The following is a 24918-nucleotide window of genomic DNA, read 5'->3' as shown; positions in this document are numbered from 1 at the left end:
CAAATTTGACAATCTGGAATAAATGGATGCATTCCTAGAAACATATAAACTACACAACTGAACCAGGAAGAAATAGAAAGCCTGAACAGACCCATAACCAGTAAGGAGATTGAAACAGTCATTAAAAATCTCCAAACAAACAAAAGCTCAGGGCCAGATGGCTTCCCGGGGGAATTCTACCAAACATTTAAAGAAGAACTAATTCCTATTCTCCTGAAACTGTTCCAAAAAATAGAAATGGAAGGAAAACATCCAAACTCATTTTATGAGGCCAGCATCACCTTGATCCCAAAACCAGACAAGGATCCCATCAAAAAAGAGAGCTATAGACCAATATCCTTGATGAACACAGATGTGAAAATTCTCACCAAAATACTAGCCCATAGGATTCAACAGTACATTAAAAGGATTATTCACCATGACCAAGTGGGATTTATTCCAGGGCTGCAAGGTTGGTTCAACATCCGCAAATCAGTCAATGTGATACAACACATCAATAAAAGAAAGAACAAGAACCATATGATACTCTCAATAGATGCTGAAAAAGCATTTGACAAAGTACAGCATCCCTTCCCCATCAAAACTCTTCCAAGTGAGGGCACATACCTCAATATCATCAAAGCCATCTATGAAAAACCCACCGCAAATATCATTCTCAATGGAGAAAAACTGAAAGCTTTTCTGCTAAGGTCAGGAACACGGCAGGGATGTCCATTATCACCACTGCTATTCAACATAGTACTAGAAGTCCTAGCCTCAGCAATCAGACAACAAAAGGAAATTAAAGGCATCCAAATCTGCAAAGAAGAAGTCAAACTATCACTCTTCGCAGATGATATGATACTCTATTTGGAAAACTGAAAAGACTCCACTCCAAAACTGCTAGAACTTGTACAGGAATTCAGTAAAGTGTCAGGATATAAAATCAATGAACAGAAATCAGTTGTATTTCTCTATACCAACAACAAGACAGAAGAAAGAGAAATTAAGGAGCCCATCCCATTTACAATTGCACCCCCAACCATAAGATACCTAGGAATAAACCTAACCAAAGAGGCACAGAATCTATACTCAGAAAACTATAAAGTACTCATGAAAGAAATTGAGGAAGACACAAAGAAATGGAAAAATGTTCCATGCTCCTGGATTGGAAGAATAAATATTGTGAAAATGTCTATGCTACCTAAAGCAATCTACACATTTAATGCAATTCCTATCAAAGTACCATCCATCTTTTTCAAAGAAATGGAACAAATAATTCTAAAATTTATATGGAACCAGAAAAGACCTCGAATAGCCAAAGGGATATTGAAAAAGAAAGCCAACGTTGGTGGCATCACAATTCTTGACTTCAAGCTCTATTACAAAGCTGTCATCATCAAGACAGCATGGTACTGGCACAAAAACAGACACATAGATCAATGGAACAGAATAGAGAGCCCAGAAACAGACCCTCAACTCTATGGTCAACTAATCTTCGACAAAGCAGGAAAGAATGTCCAATGGAAAAAAGACAGCCTCTTCAATAAATGGTGCTGGGAAAATTGGACAGCCACATGCAGAAAAATGAAACTGGACCATTTCCTTACACCACACACATAAATAGACTCAAAATGGATGAAGGACCTCAATGTGAGAAAGGAATCCATCAAAATCCTTGAGGAGAACACAGGCAGCAACCTCTTCGACCTCAGCCATAGCAACATCTTCCTAGGAACATCGCCAAAGGCAAGGGAAGCAAGGGCAAAAATGAACTATTGGGATTTCATCAAGATCAAAAGCTTTTGCACAGCAAAGGAAACAGTTAACAAAATCAAAAGACAACTGACAGAATGGGAGAAGATATTTGCAAACGACATATCAGATAAAGGACTAGTGTCCAAAATCTATAAAGAACTTAGCAAACTCAACACCCAAAGAACAAATAATCCAATCAAGAAATGGGCAGAGGACATGAACAGACATTTCTGCAAAGAAGACATCCAGATGGCCAACAGACACATGAAAAAGTTCTCCATATCACTCGGCATCATGGAAATACAAATCAAAACCACAATGAGATATCACCTCACACCAGTCAGAATGGCTAAAATAAACAAGTCAGGAAATGACAGATGCTAGCGAGGATGCGGAGAAAGGGGAACCCTCCTACACTGTTGGTGGGAATGCAAGCTGGTGCAGCCACTCTGGAAAACAGCATGGAGGTTCCTCAAAATGTTGAAAATAGAACTGCCCTATGACCCAGCAATTGCACTAGTGGGTATTTACCCTAAAGATACAAACGTAGTGATCCAAAGGGGCACGTGCACCCGAATGTTTATAGCAGCAATGTCCACAATAGCCAAACTATGGAAAGAACCTAGATGTCTATCAACAGATGAATGGATCAAGAAGATGTGGAATGGAATACTATGCAGCCATCAAAAGAAATGAAATCTTGCCATTTGCGACAACATGGGTGGAACTAGAGCGTATCATGCTCTAATGTGAAATTTCCACTCTAGAAAGTAAGTCAAGCGGAGAAAGACAACTATCATATGATCTCCCTGATATGAGGAAGTGTTTATGCAACATGGGGGCTTAAGTGGGTAGGAGAAGAATCAATGAAACAAGATGGGATTGGGAGGGAGACAAACCATAAGTGACTCTTAATCTCACAAAACAAACTCGGGTTGCTGCGGGGCGGGGGGTTGGGAGAAGGGGTGTGGGGTTATGGACATTGGGGAGGGTATGTGCTTTGGTGAGTGCTGTGAAGTGTGTAAACCTGGCAATTCACAGACCTGTACCCCGGGGGATAAAAATATATGTTTATAAAAAATAAAAAATTTAAAAAAATTAAAAATTAAAAATTTTAAAAAAGAGTAACTTTTGTACTTATGACTTATTTTTCAACAGCTCAATGGAAGCCAGAAGAGAGTAGAATATCTTGAACCGTTCTTAATTAAATAATTAATAGAGAATAATTGCCAACCTAGAATTCCATGTATCAACAGAAAACATTTCAGAGACTGACATACTTCAGTCATACTTTAGGCAAGAGGAAAGTAATCTCAAATGGAAGGTCTGAGACAAAGAAGGAATAATGAATGTACATGGGTAAATCTAAATGAACAATGACTTAACAGAGAGTGTCAGGCGAGAGAAAAGAAAATTATAACACAGAATTATATATTTAACGCACACAATGGGAGATGGGAAAATGAAGTTAATGTGTTCCAAGAAACTCATATCGTGATGGAGGAGAGTAGAAGTATTGATTACACTTTGATAAGTTAGGTATAAATTTTTAAGTTTCTTTTGTGTCACTATTAAAAGAAGAGAAGCCTAATGTGAAATTTCCACTCTAGAAAAGGCATAAGATGAAAAGATTAAGCAGTTCAAAAGAAGTCAAGACAAAGAAACAGAAAAGGTGAGACAAGTAGATATCACAGGATGAGAAGATAGATTTAAGATAAAATATATGAGGAACTGACATAGATTCAAGCTGGGAAAAATAACACAGTATAACCATATGATGTCTACAAGAAACACATCTAAAACATTCAGATTTAAATAAAATCATGGGAAAAGAGATACTATTGCGAATACTGAACTTCTCCTAAAAAGCCAGTGTAGCTGTTGCTATATTAGTATCAAACAAATAAATGCAAATACAGAAAGCATTACTAGATTCAAAGATAATTTCATAATCAAAAGGTATAGTTGGACAGAAGATATAAGTATTTTAAATTTGTATAATCCTAATAATATAGTTCAAAATGTTTGCCAAAATTTTTTCCAGATTCACATACTAAGATATTTGTAATGCACCTCTCTCAATAATTTATGTAATAGGCAGACAAAAATAAATATATATATTTATTATTGGGATATAATTAATGAAAATTGATCTAAGAGTTACTATAAAATATACACTTTTGGGGGAGTCTAGGTGGCTCAGTCAGCTAAGCGGCTGCCTTTGGCTCAAGTCGTATTCTCAGGGTCATGGGATCGAGTCCCGCGTTGAGCTCCCTGCTCAGCAGGGAAGCCTGCTTCTCCCTCTCCAATTCCCCCATGGCTTGTGTTCTCTCTCTCTAGCTCACTCTCTTTCTCAAATAAATAAATAAAACCTTCAAAAAAATACACACTTTGTATGAAGCACACATGAAACATTATAAAATTTTGGGCTGTTAAAAATATTGGGCTATAAAGCAAGCCTCAATGACTCTAACATGATTGAAATTACATAGAGAATTTTTTTAGTTAATAGATTTTATTTTATTTTATTGCAGTTTTAGGTTTACAGAAAACTGAGGTAGAAAGTACAGAGACTTCCCCTATACTCCCTCAATCTTCTCTCTCCCCACTTGGTTTCTGCTATTATTAACATTAAAAAAAATTTTTTTTTTTTAGTTAACACATCCTTCACTTCACATAGTTGCCTTTTGGTGTGCATGTGTATGTATGTGTGTGGTGAGAACATTTAAGATCTATCCTCTTAGCAACTTCTAAAAATGCAACACAGAATTGTGTGTGTGTGTGTGTGCGTGTGTGTGTGTGTGCGCGTGTGTTTATAACAACACAGTATTTTGAACTGTAGTCACCATGCTGTATATTAGATCCCTAAAACTTATTCATCTTACAACTTAAAGTCTGTTTTGACTAACATTTCTCCTTTCTTCCCATCCCTCAGCCCCTGGTAACCATCAATCTATTCTGTTTCTATGAGTTCCAATTTTTAGATTCCATATCTAAGTGACAGCATACAGCAAGTGTCATTCTGACTTATTCCACTTAACATAATGCCCATGTTGTTGCAAATGGCAGGATTTCATCCCTGTTGTTGCAAATGGTAGGATTTTTTATGGCTGAATAATAATAATATATAAGCACATACTCATCTAAACCTATCTGATATTTATCACCTATTCTTTAGCCATTTATCCATTGATACTCATTTAGGTTTTTTCCATATTTTGGCTATTGTGAATAATACTCCAGTGAACATGGGAGTGAAGATATCTGTGAGACAGTGATTTCCTTTGGCTATATACCCAAACGTTAGATTACTAAATTTTATGGGACTTCTATTTTTAATATTTTGAGGAATCTCCATATCATTTTCCATAGTGGCTGTGCTGATCTGCATTCCCACCAACAGTGCACAAAGGTTCCCTTTTCTTCACATCCTTGTCCACACTTCTTATCGCCTTTTTCATGGAAGCAATACTAACAAGTGTGAAGGCATATCTTGCTGTAGTTGTGATTTGCATTTCCCTATTGACTACTGATACTGAGAACCTTTTAATGTACCTATTGTTCATTTGTGTGTCTATTCAGGTCCTTTGGCCATTTTAAAATTCTATTAATTGGATTTTTACTATTGAGTTATATGTGTTCTACACACACACACACACACACACACACACCACACACTTGCAAATATTTTCTCCCATTCTGTAGGTTGCCTTTCCATTTCACTGACTGCTTCTTTTGCTGTGTGGACAATTTTTAGTTTGATGTAATCCAGCTTGTTTTTTATTTTGTTGCCTATGCTTTTGGTGTCATATCCAAAAAAGTCATTGCCAAGATCAATGTCAAGGATTTTTTTCCCTATATATTTTTCCTAAAAATTTTTTAATTAAGAAATTTCTTTTGGGGTGCCTGGGTGGCTCAGTGGGTTAAAGCCTCTGCCTTCGGCTCAGGTCATGATCTCAGGGTCCTAGGATCGAACCCCACATCAGGCTCTCTGCTCAGCGGGGAGCCTGCTTCCCCCCTCTCTCTGCCTGCCTCTCTGCCTACTTGTGATCTCTGTCTGTAAATAAATAAATAAAATCTTTAGAAAAATTTTCTTTTAAATTTTTTACTTAGTTATTTTCTTCCATGTTTTTATTTAAAGTCCAGTTAGTCAACATACTGTGTAATATTAGTTTCAGGTGTAGGATTTAGTGATTCATTACTTACAATGCCTGGTGTTCATTACAACCTGTGTGCTCTTTAATACCTATCACCCATTTAACCCAGTGCCTGACCACCTGCCCTCCAGCAACCCTCACTGTGTTTTCTATAGTTAAGAGTCTGTTACAAGTGTGGCCTCTCTTTTTTTTACCTCCCTATGTTCATCTGTTATGATGAACAGATGATCATTTCCTAAATGCCATATATGAGTGAACTCATATGATATTTGTCTTTCTCTAACAGACTAATTTCTCTTAGCACAATACCCTCTACCTCCACTTATGTCATTGCAAATGGCAAGATTCCATTTTTTATTTTTTTTAAATCTCAGCTTTACTGATGTATAAGTGACATATAAAATTGTAAGATATTCAGTATTCATCATAGTGATTTTAACTTCAAATTTGATTAACTAACATATAGTATTATTAGTTTCAGAGGTAGAGCTCAGTAATTAATCAGTCTTACATGATATCCAGTGTTCACAACATCATGTGCCCTCCTTAATGTCCATCACTCACATTTCCAACTCCCAAACCCCCTCCCCTCCATCAACTTGTAGTTTGTTTCCTCTGATTGAGTCTCTGATTCCATCTTATTTTATTTTTCCTTCCATTCCCCTATGATTCTGTTTCTTAAATTTCACATATGAGTGAGACGATATGATAATTGTCTTTCTCTGATTCATTTATTTTGCTTCGCATAATACTCTCTAGTTCCATCCATGTTGTTGCAAATGGCAAGATTTCATTCTTTTTTATGGCTGAGTATTCCATTGGGCATATGTACCACATTTTCTTTATACACTCATCAGTTGATGGACATTTGTGCTGTTACCATAATTTGGCTATTGTTGATAATGCTGCTATAAATATCAGGATGCATGTGTGCCTTTTAGTCAGTATTTTTGAATCATTTGGATAAACACCTAGTATTGCGATTACTGGATCCTAGGGTAGTTATATTTTTAACTTTCTGAGAAACCTCCATACTGTTTCCCAGAGTGACTATAACAGTTCAAATTCCCACTAACAGTGTAAGAAGGTTCCCCTTTCTTCATATACTTGCCAACATCTCTTGTTTCCTGTACTGTTTATTTTAGCTATTCTGACATGCTTGAGTTGATAATTCATTGTAGTTTTGATTTCTATTTCCCTGATGATGAGTGATGTTGAGCATCTTTTCACGTATCTGTTGGCCATTGGTATATCTTCTTCGGAAACATTTCTATTCCTGTTTTCTGCCAATTTTTGAAATGGATTATTTGGTTTTTGGGTGTGGACTTTTATAGGTTTTTAAAATGTATTTTGGACACTAACCCTTTATCAGATATATTATTTTCAAATATCTTCTCCCATTCTGAAGGTTGCCTTTTAGCTTCGTTGTTTGTTTCCTTCCCTGTGCAGAAGCTTCTTACCTTATTCATCAGAGATATTGGATTGTAGTTCTTTTTAGAGTGGTCTTTGTCTGGTTTTGGAATCAAGGTAATGCTGGCCCCACAGAATGAGCTTGGAAGTTGTCTTTCTATTTCTATTTTTTTGGAAAAGTTTGGGAAGAATAGGTATTAACTCTTTTTTAAATGTTTGATAGAATTCCCATATGAAGCCATCAGGCCTTGGACTTTGTTGCGAGATTTTTTTTTTAAAGTTTTATGTATTTGAAAGAGTGAGCATGCAAGCAGGAGTGGGGAGGGGCAGAAAGAGAGGGTAAGAAGAATCCTTGCTGAGTGTGGAGGCCAACACAGAGCTTGATCTCCTGACCAGGAGATCATGATCTGAGCTAAAACCAACAGTCAGATGCTTAACCGGTTGAGCCATCCAGGCTCTCTGTTGGGAGTATTTTGAATACTGATTCAATTTCTTTGCTGGTTATCAGTCTATTGAAGTTTTCTATTTTTTCCTGTTTCAGTTTTGGTAGTTTATGTTCTAAGAATTTATCCATTTCTTCCAGATTAACCAATTTGTTGGAATATAATTTTGCATATATTCTCTTTTAATTGTTTGCATTTTGGTGGATTAGTTGTGATCTCTTCTCTAACTTGTGATTTTATTCAGTTGGGTCCTTTCCTTTTTGAAAAGTCTGGCTATGGGTTTATCAATTTTATTAATTTTTTCAATTAATAATAATTAATTGATTAATAATTTCAATGAAAACAGCTCTTGGTTTCATTGATCTGTTCTATTTTTTTGTTTGTTTTTGTACCATTTATTTCTGCTCTAATCTGTATTATTTCCCATTTCCCTTCTGCTGGCTTTAGGTTTCATTTGTTGCTCTTTATTTATCTCCTTTAGGTATAAGGTTAAGTTGTGTATTTGAGATTTTTCTTGCTTCTTGAGGGTACACCTGTATTGCTATATACTTCTCTCTTAGGACTGCTTTTGCTGTACCCCAGAGGTTTTAGACTGTCATGCTTTCATTTTCATTTGTTTCCATTTTTTAAAAATATTTCTTCTTAAATTTTTTGGTTGATCCATTCATTCTTTAATGAGATTTTTAAAAAAGATTTTATTTATTTATTTGACAGAGAGAGAGATCACAAGTAGGCAGAGAGGCAGGCAGAGAGAGCAGGGGAAGCAGGCTTCCTGCTGAGCAGAGAGCCTGATGTGGGGCTCAATCCCAGGATCCTGAGATCATTACCTGAGTGGAAGGCAGAGGTTTAAACCATTGAGCCACCCAGGCACCGCTAATTGGATATTCTTTAATCTCCATATATTTTTGATCTTTCCAAATTTTTTCTTGTTGTTAACTTCAAGTTTCATAAGCCTTCTGTACCTTTTTTTTCTCTCTTCTTTTGAGACTCCTGTAATATAGATATTATGTTTCATGGAGTCACTGAGTTCCCTAAGTCTACTTTCGTGATGCAAGATTTTCCTTTCTTTTTTGATCTATTTCTATAATTTTATCTTCTATATAACTTATTCATTCTTTTGATTCTTCCATCTTTGTGGCCATTACATCCAATTAGTTTTAAATCTCAGTTATTGCACTTTTCATTTCAGCTAGATTGATTTTAAGTTCGTTTATCTCTGCGGTAAGGAACTCCCAGTGTCTTCTATGTTATTCTCAAGCTCAGCTAGTATCCTTATGATTGTTGCTTTAAATTCTGGACCAGATAAATTCCTTATCTGTTGTGATTAGATCCCTGGCCATGACCTTTTATTCTTCTTTCTTTTGGGAAAAAGTCCTCTGTCTTGGCATTTTGTTTAGGTCTCTGTCTTCATCTCTGTGTTAGAAAAGCCTGTTTCCTGCTCCTGAGAGGAATGGCACTATGAAGAGGTCATACAATACCCAGGACCCGGTGCTTCAGGAATTACTTCTGGTGTGTGCTGCATGTATTATGGTTGCTTGTCCCTCAGATCAGCCTTCTTCAGAGTTTCTCCTTGCCTGCAATCATGAGTATTTGGACCTTGGCCAGAGTGTGGCGAATTTTAACTAGGTGTGTTCTGGTCTGCTTGTTAAAAGAGACCTGATGCTATTTTAACTAGAGTTGAAGCTTTGCAGGACTTGATGGTCAGTAGATATGGTGCATGCAGTGAGTTTGTGCTGGTCTTCTGGGAGAGGGGTCCATTACCCGGATTCTCAGGCACACTTGCCCAAGAAAAGCCTCAGGTGAACAGTGGGGTGGTGTAGGGAGTGGGTTTTGGTGTAAGCAATTTAGGCAGCCAGCGTTGACACACCGTTAGTTACTGAAGTTAGCTTATGGTGAGGGGCAAGGGAGGGAAATGGAAATGGGGAGCTTCTTTGTCTGGAGAGGGAGAGGGGAGTTCATGCTTGCTGCTATCAGGGAAGTGATGCCAGAAGAGATAACAGATTCCTCTCATGTGTCCCAGGTGTTCCTCAGATTGCTACATACACACTGTGTCTGGGTTGCTTGCCCCCAGTGTAGTGTACCTTGGGCTCTATCGAAGCCGGGCTAGCTGAGTTTTAAAGCTCCAAACTTTAGGGACCTGGTGTGGCAGGGACCTGCGGTGGTCTTCTGGGGGAAGGTCTTGCTGCACTGGGATTGATGCTGGTTTGACCCAGCGGGGCAGTTGCACTAGAGCTCAGGAACATGGAATTTGGAGCAAAACACACTAAGCAGCCAGTAACTGCATTAGCAATCCTCGCAGGCTTCTCTGTGCCTATGATGAGGAGTGGGGGAGAGAAATGTCACCCATGGGCTTCTTTGTTCCTGGAGAGGCAATGCCACCTCTCTCAGATGTGCTCCAAGAAGGGGGAGCCATCTTCTCCAGTGCATCTCAGGAGATCCTCAGATCACCCTGTCTATATCCCCAGGTTACATGCCTGCCTTCTCTTCAGGAGCACTGCAGTGTCTTCATGGCTCTCTACCAGCCACACCATAAACCTCTAAAACTCCAGTCTTTATGCCCTACTGACTGAAAGAGTCATGAAAATTAGCCCCTTTTATTTTCCCAGTCAGTGCCTTTGGGGAAGTGTTTTCCTTGTGCAATTCCCTGTGGGCTCCTCTCTCACTTCTCTCTGCTACCTGGGCTCTCTTCCCTGTAAGCACCTGTGATACATTTCTCCCCCATACCACATCTCCACATCTCTGTGCGTAGTCTCCTCTCTCCCTCTAGTTATATAGCTTGTTCTAAGTCCTCAGATCAATTTCTTGGGTATTCAGAATGACTTAATATTTATCTAGCTGTGCTTGAGGGATGAGGCAAGCCTAGGGATGGACAATGATAGGAGAATCCTAGGTTTGCCTCACCTTGTATGTTCTTCTAAGAGTTTTATAGTTTCAGATCTTATATTTAAGTCTTTAATCCATTTTGAGTTAATTTTTGTGAGTAGTGTGCAATTGGGGTCAAATTTTATTCACTTGCATGTGAATGTCCAGTTTTCCAACTCTATTGAAAAGATTATCCATTCTCCATCGAACATTCTTGACTCTTTTTTCAAATAGTTGATTATATATGCATGGTTTATTTCTGGGCTCTTCATTCTCTTCCATTGGTCTATGTGTAATATAGGTTGAAATCAGGAAGTTGATGCCTCCATTTGTTCTTCTTTCTCAAGATTGCTTTGGCTATAAGAATCTATCGTGATCCCATATGTTATTTTAGAATTTTTTTCTATTTCTTTGAAAAAAGTTTCATCGGAATTTTGATAGAGGTTTTTGAAAGGGATTGCACTGAATCTATAGATTGCTATGGGTAGTATGCACATTTTAACAGAATTCTTCTGATTCATGAATACTGAACACTTTCCATTTCAAGTATATCACTCTCAATTTTTTATCTATGTCTCTTAACTTTCCATGTACAGATTCTTGGTTAAATTTATTTAATCCTTCTTTGTTAAATGTATAACTAAGTATTTTATTATTTTTTTTCTCATTGTGTTTTTTTTAATTTTTAATTTTTATAAACATATATTTTTATCCCCAGGGGTACAGGTCTGTGAATCGCCATGTTTACACACTTCACAGCACTCACCAAAGCACATACCCTCCCCAATGTCCATAACCCCACCCCCCTTCTCCCAACTCCCCTCCCCCCAGAAACCCTCAGTTTGTTTTGTGAGATTAAGAGTCACTTATGGTTTGTCTCCCTCCCAATCCCATCTTGTTTCATTGATTCTTCTCCTACCCACTTAAGCCCCCATGTTGCATCACCACTTGCTCATATCAGGGAGATCATATGATAGTTGTCTTTCTCTGCTTGACTTACTTCGCTAGGCATGATACGCTCTAGTTCCACCCATGTTGTCGCAAATGGCAAGATTTCATTTCTTTTGATGGCTGCATAGTATTCCATTGTGTATATATACCACATCTTCTTGATCCATTCATCTGTTGATGGACATCTAGGTTCTTTCCATAGTTTGGCTATTGTGGACATTGCTGCTATAAACATTCGGGTGCATGTGCCCCTTCACTACGTTTGTATCTTTAGGGTAAATACCCACTAGTGCAATTGCTGGGTCATAGGTCAGTTCTATTTTCAACATTTTGAGGAACCTCCATGCTGTTTTCCATAGTGGCTGCACCAGCTTGCATTCCCACCAACAGTGTAGGAGGGTTCCCCTTTCTCCACATCCTCGCCAGCATCTGTCATTTCCTGACTTGTTGATTTTAGCCATTCTGACTGGTGTGAGGTGATATCTCATTGTGGTTTTGATTTGTATTTCCCTGATGCTGAGTGATATGGAGCACTTTTTCATGTGTCTGTTGGCCATCTGGATGTCTTCTTTGCAGAAATGTCTGTTCATGTCCTCTGCCCATTTCTTGATTGGATTATTTGTTCTTTGGGTGTTGAGTTTGCTAAGTTCTTTATAGATTTTGGACACTAGTCCTTTATCTGATATGTCGTTTGCAAATATCTTCTCCCATTCTGTCAGTTGTCTTTTGATTTTGTTAACTGTTTCCTTTGCTGTGCAAAAGCTTTTGATCTTGATGAAATCCCAATAGTTCATTTTTGCCCTTGCTTCCCTTGCCTTTGGCGATGTTCCTAGGAAGATGTTGCTGCGGCTGAGGTCGAAGAGGTTGCTGCCTGTGTTCTCCTCAAGGATTTTGATGGATTCCTTTCTCACATTGAGGTCCTTCATCCATTTTGAGTCTATTTTTGTGTGTGGTGTAAGGAAATGGTCCACTTTCATTTCTCTGCATGTGGCTGTCCAATTTTCCCAACACCATTTATTGAAGAGGCTGTCTTTTTTTCCATTGGACATTCTTTCCTGCTTTGTCGAAGATTAGTTGACCATAGAGTTGAGGGTCTATTTCTGGGCTCTCTATTCTGTTCCATTGATCTATGTGTCTGTTTTTGTGCCAGTACCATGCTGTCTTGATGATGACAGCTTTGTAATAGAGCTTGAAGTCTGGAATTGTGATGCCACCAACGTTGGCTTTCTTTTTCAATATCCCTTTGGCTATTCAAGGTCTTTTCTGGTTCCATATAAATTTTAGAATTATTTGTTCCATTTCTTTGAAAAAGATGGATGGTCCTTTGATAGGAATTGCATTAAATATGTAGATTGCTTTAGGTAGCATAGACATTTTCACAATATTTATTCTTCCAATCCAGGAGCATGGAACATTTTTCCATTTCTTTGTGTCTTCCTCAATTTCTTTCATGAGTACTTTATAGTTTTCTGAGTATAGATTCTGTGCCTCTTTGGTTAGGTTTATTCCTAGGTATCTTATGGTTGGGGGTGCAATTGTAAATGGGATGGGCTCCTTAATTTCTCTTTCTTCTGTCTTGTTGTTGGTATAGAGAAATACAACTGATTTCTGTTCATTGATTTTATATCCTGACACTTTACTGAATTCCTGTACAAGTTCTAGCAGTTTTGGAGTGGAGTCTTTTCAGTTTTCCAAATAGAGTATCATATCATCTGCGAAGAGTGATAGTTTGAATTCTTCTTTGCAGATTTGGATGCCTTTAATTTCCTTTTGTTGTCTGATTGCTGAGGTTAGGACTTCTTGTACTATGTTGAATAGCAGTGGTGATAATGGACATCCCTGCCGTGTTCCTGACCTTAGCAGAAAAGCTTTCAGTTTTTCTCCATTGAGAATGATATTTGCGGTGGGTTTTTCATAGATGGCTTTGATGATATTGAGGTATGTGCCCTCTATCCCTACACTTGGAAGAGTTTTGATCAGGAAGGGATGCTGTACTTTGTCAAATGCTTTTTCAGCATCTATTGAGAGTATCATATGGTTCTTGTTCTTTCTTTTATTGATGTGTTGTATCACATTGACTGATTTGCGGATGTTGAACCAACCTTGCAGCCCTGGAATAAATCCCACTTGGTCGTGGTGAATAATCCTTTTAATGTACTGTTGAATCCTATTGGATAGTATTTTGTTGAGTATTTTCGCATCTGTGTTCATCAAGGATATTGGTCTATAGCTCTCTTTTTTGATGGGATCCTTGTCTGGTTTTGGGATCAAGGTGATGCTGGCCTCATAAAATGAGTTTGGAAGTTTTCCTTCCATTTCTATTTTTTGGAACAGTTTCAGGAGAATAGGAATTAGTTCTTCTTTAAATGTTTGGTAGAATTCCCTCGGGAAGCCGTCTGGCCCTGGGCTTTTGTTTGTTTGGAGATTTTTAATGACTGTTTCAATCTCCTTGCTGGGTTATGGGTCTGTTCAGGCTTTCTATTTCTTCCTGGTTCATTTGTGGTAGTTTATATGTTTCTAGGAATGCATCCATTTCTTCCAGATTGTCAAATTTGTTGGCATAGAGTTGCTCATAGTATGTTCTTATAATAGTTTGCATTTCTTTGGTGTTAGTTGTGATCTCTCCTCTTTCATTCATGATTTTATTTATTTGGGTCCTTTCTCTTTTCTTTTTGATAAGACTAGCCAGGGGTTTATCAGTCTTATTAATTCTTTCAAAGAACCAGCTCCTAGTTTCGTTGATTTGTTCTATTGGTTTTTTGGTTTCTATTTCATGGATTTCTGCTCTGATCTTTATGATTTCTCTTCTCCTGCTGGGCTTAGGGTTTCTTCCTTGTTCTTTCTCCAGCTCCTTTAGGTGTAGGGTTAGGTTGTGTACCTGAGACCTTTCTTGTTTCTTGAGAAAGGCTTGTACCGCTATATATATTCCTCTCAGGACTGCCTTTGTTGTGTCCCACAGATTTTGAACCGTTGTATTTTCATTATCATTTGTTTCCATGATTTTTTTCAATTCTTCTTTAATTTCCCGGTTGACCCATTCATTCTTTAGAAGGATGCTGTTTAGTCTCCATGTATTTGGGTTCTTTCCAAACTTCCTCTTGTGGTTGAGTTCTAGCTTCAGAGCATTGTGGTCTGAAAATATGCAGGGAATGATCCCAATCTTTTGATACCGGTTGAGTCCTGATTTAGGACCGAGGATGTGATCTATTCTGGAGAATGTTCCATGTGCACTAGAGAAGAATGTGTATTCTGTTGCTTTGGGATGAAATGTTCTGAATATATCTGTGATGTCCATCTGGTCCAGTGTGCCGTTTAAGGCCTTTATTTCCTTGTTGATCTTTTGCTTGGATGATTTGTCCATTTCAGTGAGGGGAGTGTTAAAGTCCCCTACTATTATTGTATTATTGTTGATGTGTTTCTTTGATTTTGTTATTAATTGGTTTATATAGTTGGCTGCTCCCACGTTGGGGGCATAGTTATTTAAAATTGTTAGATCTTCTTGTTGGACAGACCCTTTGAGTATGATATAGTGTCCTTCCTCATCTCTTATTATAGTCTTTGGCTTAAAATCTAATTGATCTGATATAAGGATTGCCACTCCTGCTTTCTTCTGATGTCCATTAGCATGGTAAATTCTTTTCCACCCCCTCACGTTAAATCTGGAGGTATCTTTGGGCTTAAAATGATTTTCTTGTAGGCAAAATATAGATGGGTTTTGTTTTTTTATCCATTCTGATACCCTGTGTCTTTTGATTGGGGAATTTAGCCCATTAACATTCAGGGTAACTATTGATATGAATTTAGTGCCATTGAATTGCCTGTAAGGTGACTGTTACTGTATATTGTCTCTGTTCCTTACTGATCTACCACTTGTAGGCTCTCTCTTTGCTTAGAGGACCCCTTTCAATATTTCCTGTAGAGCTGGTTTGGTGTTTGCAAATTCTTTCAGTTTTTGTTTGTCCTGGAAGCTTTTAATCTCTCCTTCTATTTTCAATGATAGCCTAGCTGGATATAGTATTCTTGGCTGCATGTTTTTCTCGTTTAGTGCTCTAAAATATCATGCCAGCTCTTTCTGGCCTGCCAGGTCTCTGTGGGTAAGTCAGCTGCCAATCTAATATTTTTACCATTGTATGTTACAGACTTCTTTTCCCGGGCCGCTTTCAGGATTTTCTCTTTGTCACTGAGACTTGTAAATTTTACTATTAGGTGACGGGGTGTGGGCCTATTCTTATTGATTTTGAGGGGCGTTCTCTGAACCTCCTGAATTTTGATGCTCGTTCCCTTTGCCATATTGGGGAAATTCTCCCCAATAATTCTCTCCAGTATACCTTCTGCTCCCCTCTCTCTTTCTTCTTCTTCTGGAATCCCAATTATTCTAATGTTGTTTTGTCTTATGGTGTCACTTATCTCTCGAATTCTCCCCTCATGGTCCAGTAGCTGTTTGTCCCTCTTTTGCTCAGCTTCTTTATTCTCTGTCATTTGGTCTTCTATATCGCTAATTCTTTCTTCTGCCTCATTTATCCTAGCAGTGAGAGCCTCCATTTTTGATTGCACCTCATTAATAGCTCTTTTGATTTCAACTTGGTTAGATTTTAGTTCTTTTATTTCTCCAGAAAGGCTTTTATATCTCCCGAGAGGGTTTCTCTAATATCTTCCATGCCTTTTTCAAGCCCGGCTAGAACCTTGAGAATTGTCATTCTGAACTCTAGGTATGACATATTACCAATGTCTGTATTGACTAGATCCCTAGCCTTCGGTACTGCCTCTTGTTCTTTTTTTTGTGGTGAATTTTTCCGCCTTGACATTTTGTCCAGATAAGAGTATATGAAGGAGCAAGTAAAATACTAAAAGGGTGGCAATAACCCCAGGAAAATATGTTTTAACCAAATCTAAAGAGATCCTAAATCATGAGGGGGGGAGAAAGGGGATAAAAAGAGGTTCAAAAAGAAAGAAAGAAAAAAAAAGAAAGAAAAAAACGAATTAAAAAAAAGAAAACGAATAAAGAAAAATATAAAAAAGAAAAAATATATATATTAGATAAACTAGGTAAAAAACGTTAAAAAAGAAAAGGGTAAAAGTTAAAAAAAATTTTAGAAGAAGAGAAAACAAAAGAAAAAGAAAAGAATTAAATTAACTGCAAGACTAAAAAAAAGTCACAGGGAGAAAGTCATGAGTTCCGTGCTTTGCTTTCTCCTCCTCTGGAATTCTGCTCCTCTCCTTGGTATTGAAACCACACTCCTTGGTAGGTGAACTTGGTGTTGGCTGGATTTCTTGTTGATATTCTGGGGGAGGGGCCTGGTGTAGTGATTCTCAAGTGTCTTTGCCCCAGACGGAATCACACCGCCCTTACCAGGGGCCGGGCTGAGTAATCCGCTCGGGTTTGCTTTCAGGAGCTTTTGTTCCCTGAGCGCTTTCCGTAGAGTTCCGGAGGACGGGAATACAAATGGCGGCCTCCTGGTCTCCGGCCCAGAGGAGCCGAGAGCCTGGGGCCCCACTCCTCAGTGCGCCCTCAGAGAACAGCGCCCAGTTACTCCTGTCTGCCTGACCTCCGGCCGCGCTTCGAGCTCACCGAGCCTGCGACCGATTCAAGGTAACACCGAGCTGTGAGCTTACTGTCAGCTCTGTCTCTGTAGCCGGCTTTCCCATTCCAATACCCGCAAGCTCTGCGACACTCATACACCCCGATCCTTCTGTGACCCTGCGGGACCTGAGGCCACGCTGACCCCGCGTGGGCTTTGCCCGGTTTAGCCTCTGGAGCGATGTCCCTCAGCGGAACAGACTTTTAAAAGTCCTGATTTTGTGCTCCGTTGCTCCGCCGCTCACCGGGTCCCGGCCCCTCCCCCCGGGGTCTATCTTCCGGTTGCTTTGGATTCACTTCTCTGCCAGTCCTACCTTTCAGAAAGTGGTTGTTTTCCTGTTTCCAGAATTGCTGTTCTTCTTCTCTTCGATCTGCCGATGGATTTGCCTTTCTCACTTGGATGTCTTTTATTTTTTTTTCTTACTTATTTACTCTTGCTGGACTTTCAGTACTATGCTGAATAGGAGTGGTGATAGTATTCTCATCTTATTCCTGATCTTCAAGGAAAAGCTTTCAAATTCTCATCACTTAGTATGATGTAGACTTGTCACAACGGCCTTTATTATGTTGAGGTATGTTCCTTCCATAATTTGTTATGGGTTTTTATCATAAAAGGATGTTGAATTCTGTCAAATACATTTTCTGCCTCTATTGAGGTGGTCATATGATTTTTATCATTCATTTTACTAATGTGATGTATCACATTTATTGATTTGCATATGTTGAGCCATCCTTGGATCCCAGGGATAAATCCCACTTGATCATGGTGTATGATCCTTCAAAAGTGTAGCTGAATTCAAATTGCTAGCATTTTATTAAGAATTTTTGCACCTAAATTCATCAGAGATATTGGCCTATTACGTTCTTCTTTTGTAGTGAATTTACTTGGCTTTGGTGTGAGCATAATACTGGCCTTGTAAAATGAGTTTGGGAATGTTCATTTCTCTTCAACATTTCAGAAGAGTGAGGACTGGCCTTATTTCTTCTTTAAGTGTTTGGCAAAACTCATCAGTGAAGCAATCTAGTCCTGGGTTTTTCTTTGTTGAGAGGCTTTTGATCACTGATTCAGTCTTCTTACTCATTATTGGTCTGTTCACATTTTCTATTTCTTCAAGACTCAGTCTTGTATGTCCCCAGGATTTTATCCACTTTTTTCTTGATTGTCTAATTTGTTGGCTTTTCCTTGTTTGCAGTAGTCTCTCATGATCCTTGTACAGCAGTCCCCCCCTTATCCACAGTCTCACTTTCCTTAGGTTCAGGTTCCCTCAGTCAACTGTGTCTGGAAGCAGATGATCTGCCTCCTGATGTAACATCAGAAGGTCAATAGTAGCCTACTGTTATTTCATAATGCCTACATTCAGTCATCTCACTTCATCTCACCATGTAGGTATTTTATCATCTCATCACAAGAAGGGTTAAGTATCGCACAATAAGATATACTGAGAGAAAGAAAAAGAGACAACATTCCTATAACTTTTATTATAATACATTGTTATAATTTTTCTATTTTATTATTAGTTATTAATCTCTGTGCCTAATTTGTACATTTAACCTTATCATTGGTATATATGTGTAGGAAAAAAACATAGCATATACATGGTTCAATTGAATATCAACATCAATTTAAGTCTTGGTATTTTACCAAATTTGTAACAGTGCTATCAAATTAATTGTGATTTTCCCCACTCCAGGTTTATGTTTGTCTTTTCATTTTGGTCATGGCTCTTCTTTGGGCAAGGACTGAAATTTCAAATGTTCACATAACTAGACATTTACTATTTTTTCCATTGCTTTTCAGTTGTCTCCTTTCAAAAGTTTGATAAATATTCACTTCTATTTTTTCTGTTTTGATTTGTTTTTATATATTTAACTCAAACCATCTGGAATTTATTTTGATGTTTGATATGAAGTGAGAACCTACATGATTTTTTTCCCCTCAAACTGCTAAACTATTGCTCCAGATTGAATAACTTATTTTTCCATTTATTAGTGACATATTCTTTGTATTGATTTTATATTATATTCAAATTTATTTCTGGGATATTTTGTGTCACCAACAGTGTCTTCTTTTCCCAGCATTTAAAGGTGTTTATAATTTTATGTTATAATATGCTTTAATACTCTAGGACCAATACTTAACCAGATGGCTTTCAAACATGTATTTGTTGTTTTACTTCTACAAATATTTTCAGTAAGAATTATTCCCTGATTGTGTTTAAAACACGGATATAAAGAAGTTTTAGAAATTACAACAGCACAACATGGTCATAAAAATAATGCAAATGATATTGAAGTGTATAACACAAACAAAGTCCTTCCCCTCACCATGCCCTATGTCCCCTTCAACAAGGGCCACTGTTAACTCCTTTTGATTATATTCCTTCAGAAATTGTCCATGTATATAAGAACATACATAGTATCTATTTCCTTACCACCGATTTTTACATAAATTGGTTCATACTACACATTCAGTTCTCACACTTGTTTTTTCACTTTACTTCTCATAATAGTAGTATACTCCTTATCTGGAAAGAACTTTAAAATAACTTTTGAAGTTCCATGATATCCCGTTGAAGTTTTGTCTGGAATTGCATCAAATCCTACACACACTAACAGGCATTTTGAATTTTTTTTTTTTTTTTTACTTCCTCAGCCATCAAGTGCTTCCTCTTGTTCCTTGGTCTTGTTCCTTGGAATTTACCTTAGAGAGAAAGAATACTTTCATGTACTTCAGGCCTTTTATGCCTGCCTCTCCATCTTGGTAACTCTTAACAACATTTGGGGTATTAACTTGTGATATTTTCTCCTGAAAACTTTATTATTTGCATTTTTTCTTATATCTAGTTCCTTAATAAAGCCATATTAATTCTACAATTTTTGGAAATTCTAATGAAATTTCTTGATGTCTACTAATATAATTGGAAGTAACAAGAGTTTTTCTATTTCTGCTTCCTCTTTATTGCATTAATCAGAATTTCCAGTGCAATATTAAGTAACAATAGTGATAGAGGACACCCTGATACTGTGTCTACTTTGAATAAATATGCCTTACCTCTTTTGTTTTAAATATTATGCCTACAGGTGCTTTGAAATATGTATTGTCTAAAATGTTAAGGAAGTGACTATCTAGCCCTATTATTTTAGGGAATATGAAAGATTTTGATTTTTTTTAAATGCTCTTTTGGTATCTGTTGAGATGATTCTGATTTTTTTATATGACTTATTTATATAACATACCACAGAAAAAGTTTCCTCATGTTGAATCTGGATTGTTTTTCTGGGATAAAATCCCTTTGGTTCTGGTACATTAAAATACATATTATCGCCTTCTCTTTCTCACATTTTCCTTAGCATTTTTTTTTTTTTTTGGTAAATAAAGTTAGTGATATCCTTTTTATGATTTGACAAAAATCTCTCAGAATAAATGAACCTCAACATTTAGAAGGTAGGTAGTCCCTACTTATGCCAGAAATGTTTTATATCATAAATTAGCAACAACTGATATTAATAGATAAAAGCAGCCTCCTGTGAATTTGATTAGCAAAACCCATATCATTTCATTTTCCCTAGGTGAATCAAATCCCTCAATCCATAGTTCTTCAGAGTGGATACTATATTGGGGCAGAAATATCAAGTAATAGGTATGAGAACTGATTGGAAGAAGTCACTACACCAATTCTCACTACAAGTTCCTAGGTCAAAGACCTTATTTTCAAAGTGCAAAAACATCACAAAATAGATATCAGAGACTTTTACTGCTTTTAAGTTATTTTGATTATCTGAGGGTTTGAACCTATATGACAACCTATTAACCAATATTGGGGGGGTTCCTTTCATTTGCCTTAAAAGGATTCTATTTTTCTCATTTCCATTTTGTGAGACAAATGTCTTTTAAGGCATATCAAGATTTAGTAGCCCTTATATTCAGAAATAACAGCACTTTTATAATGCAGAAGGCAATGTGTCAGTAACTCTAATGTCATTTAATCTTTTCAATACAAGGTTTCTATTACACACAATAACTTTCTTACCAATCACTAAAAACAAAACAAAACAAAACAAAAAACCACTACACTACTTCTGAACTCATTAAGTCCCTCTGAAGCTATAAAGGTCAACTTTGTTTTAGCTCTGGTTCACTTAATGATACCCCAATACAAATCTTAGGTTGAAATTACTTAAGCAGATCTAAACCAGGCATTAGTTATTCATCTGGTTTTATATCAACACTGTTTTTTAGAATTAATACTCACTCTTAGGCATAAAATCTGGGTTGAGAATTCAAATGATTCAGCCAGGGATTGAAAGACATAGAAATTATTCCCAGCTACATTGGTTCTATTATGCTCTTCTTCCGATGACCATCTTCAGGATTTCAGTTCTCTGAAATTAAATGTATCCTAGTGGAGTTATGTTATTTTGTACCTTTCTTGTGGATGTGGTTTTGTTTTCTTACTAATCTGTTTGAAAATGGCCAGAATAGGCATAACCTTGCCTTTATTGGTAGCAACTACATTCATATATGCATTATATTACTTGGTTCATGTAACTTATTTCTTATTCAATAGAAATTACAACTATAATGGCCCTTCCAATCTTTGCCTTTGGGTAGGATGTTCAGAAAACAGAAGGAGCACTATTCCTCTGTCAAAATTATTCCTGCATAAGAACATACATATTTTTTGGACCTTCCAAGATGGCAGAGGAGTAGGAGACCTTAGTTTTGTCTGGTCCCAGGAATTCAGCTAGATAGCTATCAAATCATTCTGAACACATGTGTACTCAACCAGAGATCTATGAAAAGAATTGCTGGAATTCTACAGAAATTCTACAGAAAACCTACCACTTTCTGCAAGGTAGGAGGTGCCAAGAAGTGAATCTGAGGTGACATATTGGAAGATAATTTGTGGTGGTTGGGAGGGGGTTCTGTCAGCTGGCTATCAGAAATTGATATAGCAATGGAGCACAAAATTGGAACTTTTAGAAGTCTGCTCTGGTGAGGGATGCCCCTGCCTGAAAGGCATTCAAATGGCAAACTGGGGCGGAATCCTAGGTGGGACAGTGTGGTCTCAGGATCCCTGGGGTCAGAGAAAGAACACGGGTGCAACATATTTCCCAGGCATTGGAGCAGGAAAGCCAGCTGTAATCAGCAAATCCAGGAGTGGAATTTCAGCTCAGGGTTGCCATATACCAGGAACCCCAGCACAGTCAGGTGACTGGTCTCTGTGCAGGGCCCTAGCAAGTGTCAGAACCATAGCGAGACACTCCCTCCTATCCCCTGAGAGGAGCGGAACTGGTATGTGCAGGAGTCACAAGTTGGGTCACATGCCTGAGAGAGAAATGCTTGGTCACATCACAGGCTAGGTGAGCACAGTGTGGATGGAGACCAGGGAGAAAAGAGTGATTGACTGCTCTTCCCTAAGGCACACCGAGGAGAGGGGCCCCCGAGCTTTTGACTCCAGGACTCAAGATTGGGAGGCCAGGAGGCCACCATTTTCATTCTAATTCTCTAAAGCTGCATATAAAGCCTTTAAGGAACAAAAGCCATGTAGAGCAATCCAGAGCTGCTTAATTAGTCTGGTGCAATTCCACCCAGTGTAAAGACTCCTGAGAATCAGTGCAACAGGCCCCTACCCTGGAAGATCAGCGAGAACATCCAGCTAAGACCAAATTTACCAATCATAAAGAACTGCAAATCTCCAGCACTACAGGAAAATAGTGTATAGAATTCATGTCACCCCTCACTAACTCTTTAGTCTTTCAATTTTAATTTTTTCTCTTTTTCACCCAATTTTTTATTTTATCAACTTTTTAAAAAATCTTTTTAAATTTTCTTTTTACAGTTACATTCTATACTTTCATTGAATTTAATTTTATTTTTGTGTTTTTCTTTCTTTACAATTTTGGGATGCAGTTTCTTTCAAAAAACAGACTAAAATATACACAGGATATAGTGTATTACTCTGTTCTCTTCACCTGTTCATGTTTTTTCTCTTTTTTTCTTGTAATTTTCATTTTTACAGTTACATTTTATTCTTTCATTGTATTTAACTTTATTCTTGTACATATGTAAATTTCCTTTCGTTACAATTTTGGGGTCTAGTTTTTTCAAAAACAGACCAACATACACACAGGATTCAGTCTATTGGTCCATTCTGCTCAGTTGTCTGATTATATTCTCTCCCTTTTCAAATTTTTTTTTTTGTTTTGGATCTTTCCTGATTTGTTTAGTGTATATTTCTTTGGGGTCACTCTTGCCCCTTTAGTGTTTTGTTCTCTCATTCATCTGTTCTTCTCTGGATAGAATGGCAATATGGAAAAACTCACCTCAAAAAAAGAGAACAAGCGGCAGTACTGACTGCCAGGGACCTAATCAGTATGGATATACATAACATGTCAGAACTAGAGTTCAAAATAACAGTTATAAAAAAAACTAGATGGGCTTCAAAAAAAGTACAGAATACACTAGAGAATCCCTTTCTGAAGTAATAAAAGAACTAAAATCTAATCAAACAAAAATAAAAAAGGCTATTAATGAGATGCAATAAAAAATGGAGGCTCTAACTGCTAGGATAAATGAAGCAGAAGAGAGAATTAACAGTATAGAAGACTAAGTGATGGAGAATAAAGCTGAGAAAAGGAGAGATAAACAACTACTGGATAAGTGATAACATAAAGTGAAATGATATTAGAATAATGGTCATCCCAGGAGAAGAGGAAGGGGGGTGGTGCAGAAGGAATACTGGAGCAAATCATAGCTGACACCCTCCCTAATCTGGGGAAGGAAATGGCATCAATCCAGGAAGCTCAGAAAACGCCTCTCAAAATCAATAAACATAGGTCAAAACCTTAGACATATAATAGTAAAGCTTGCAAATCTCAGAGACGAGCAGAAAAATCTTAAAAGCATCTTGGGACAAGAGGTCCATAACCTGCAAGGGCAGAAACATTAGACTGGCAGCATACCTATCCAAAGAGACCTGGCAGGCTAGAAAGGGCTGGCATGATATATTCAGGGTGCTAAAGAAGAAAAATATGAAGCCAAGAATACTTTATTCAGCAAGGTTGTCATTCAAAATAGAAGACGAGAAAAAGCTTCCAGGACAAACAGAAACTAAAAGAACTTGTGATTACTAAACCAGCCCTGCAAGAAATATTAAAGTGGATCCTTTAAGCCAAGAGAGACCCCAAAAGTAACATAGACCAGAAAAGAACAGAGACAATATATAGAAACAGTCACCTCATAGGAAATACAATGGCACTAAATTCCTATCTTTCAATAGTTACTCTGAATGTAAAAGAGCTAAGTGCCCTAATCAAAGGACATAAGGTATTATACTGCATAAAAAAACCAAGACCCATTGATTTGTTGTCTGCAAGAGACTCATTTTAGTTCCAAAGACACCTCAAGATTGAAAGTGAGGGGGTGGAAAACCATTTATCATGCTAATGGACATCAAAAGAAAGCTGGGGTGGCAATCCTTATATTAGACACATTAGATTTTAAACAAAAGACTGTAATAAGAGGAAGGACACTATATCATAATTAAGGGGTCTATCCAACAAGATCCAACAATTATTAATACTTACTCCCCTAACATGGGAGCAGCCAATTATATAAACCAATCAATAACAAAATTAAATAAACATGTTGATAAGAATAAAGTAATAGTAGGGGACTTTAAGACCCCACTCACTGCAATGGATGGATCATCTAAGCAGAAGATCAATAAGGAAACAAGGGCTTTGAATGACACAGTGGACCAGAGGGACTTCACAG

This window comes from Mustela erminea, chromosome 5 (genome assembly GCF_009829155.1).
Source record: "Mustela erminea isolate mMusErm1 chromosome 5, mMusErm1.Pri, whole genome shotgun sequence".
Classification (NCBI taxonomy): Eukaryota; Metazoa; Chordata; class Mammalia; order Carnivora; family Mustelidae; genus Mustela; species Mustela erminea.
This window is presented reverse-complemented; position numbering follows the sequence as displayed.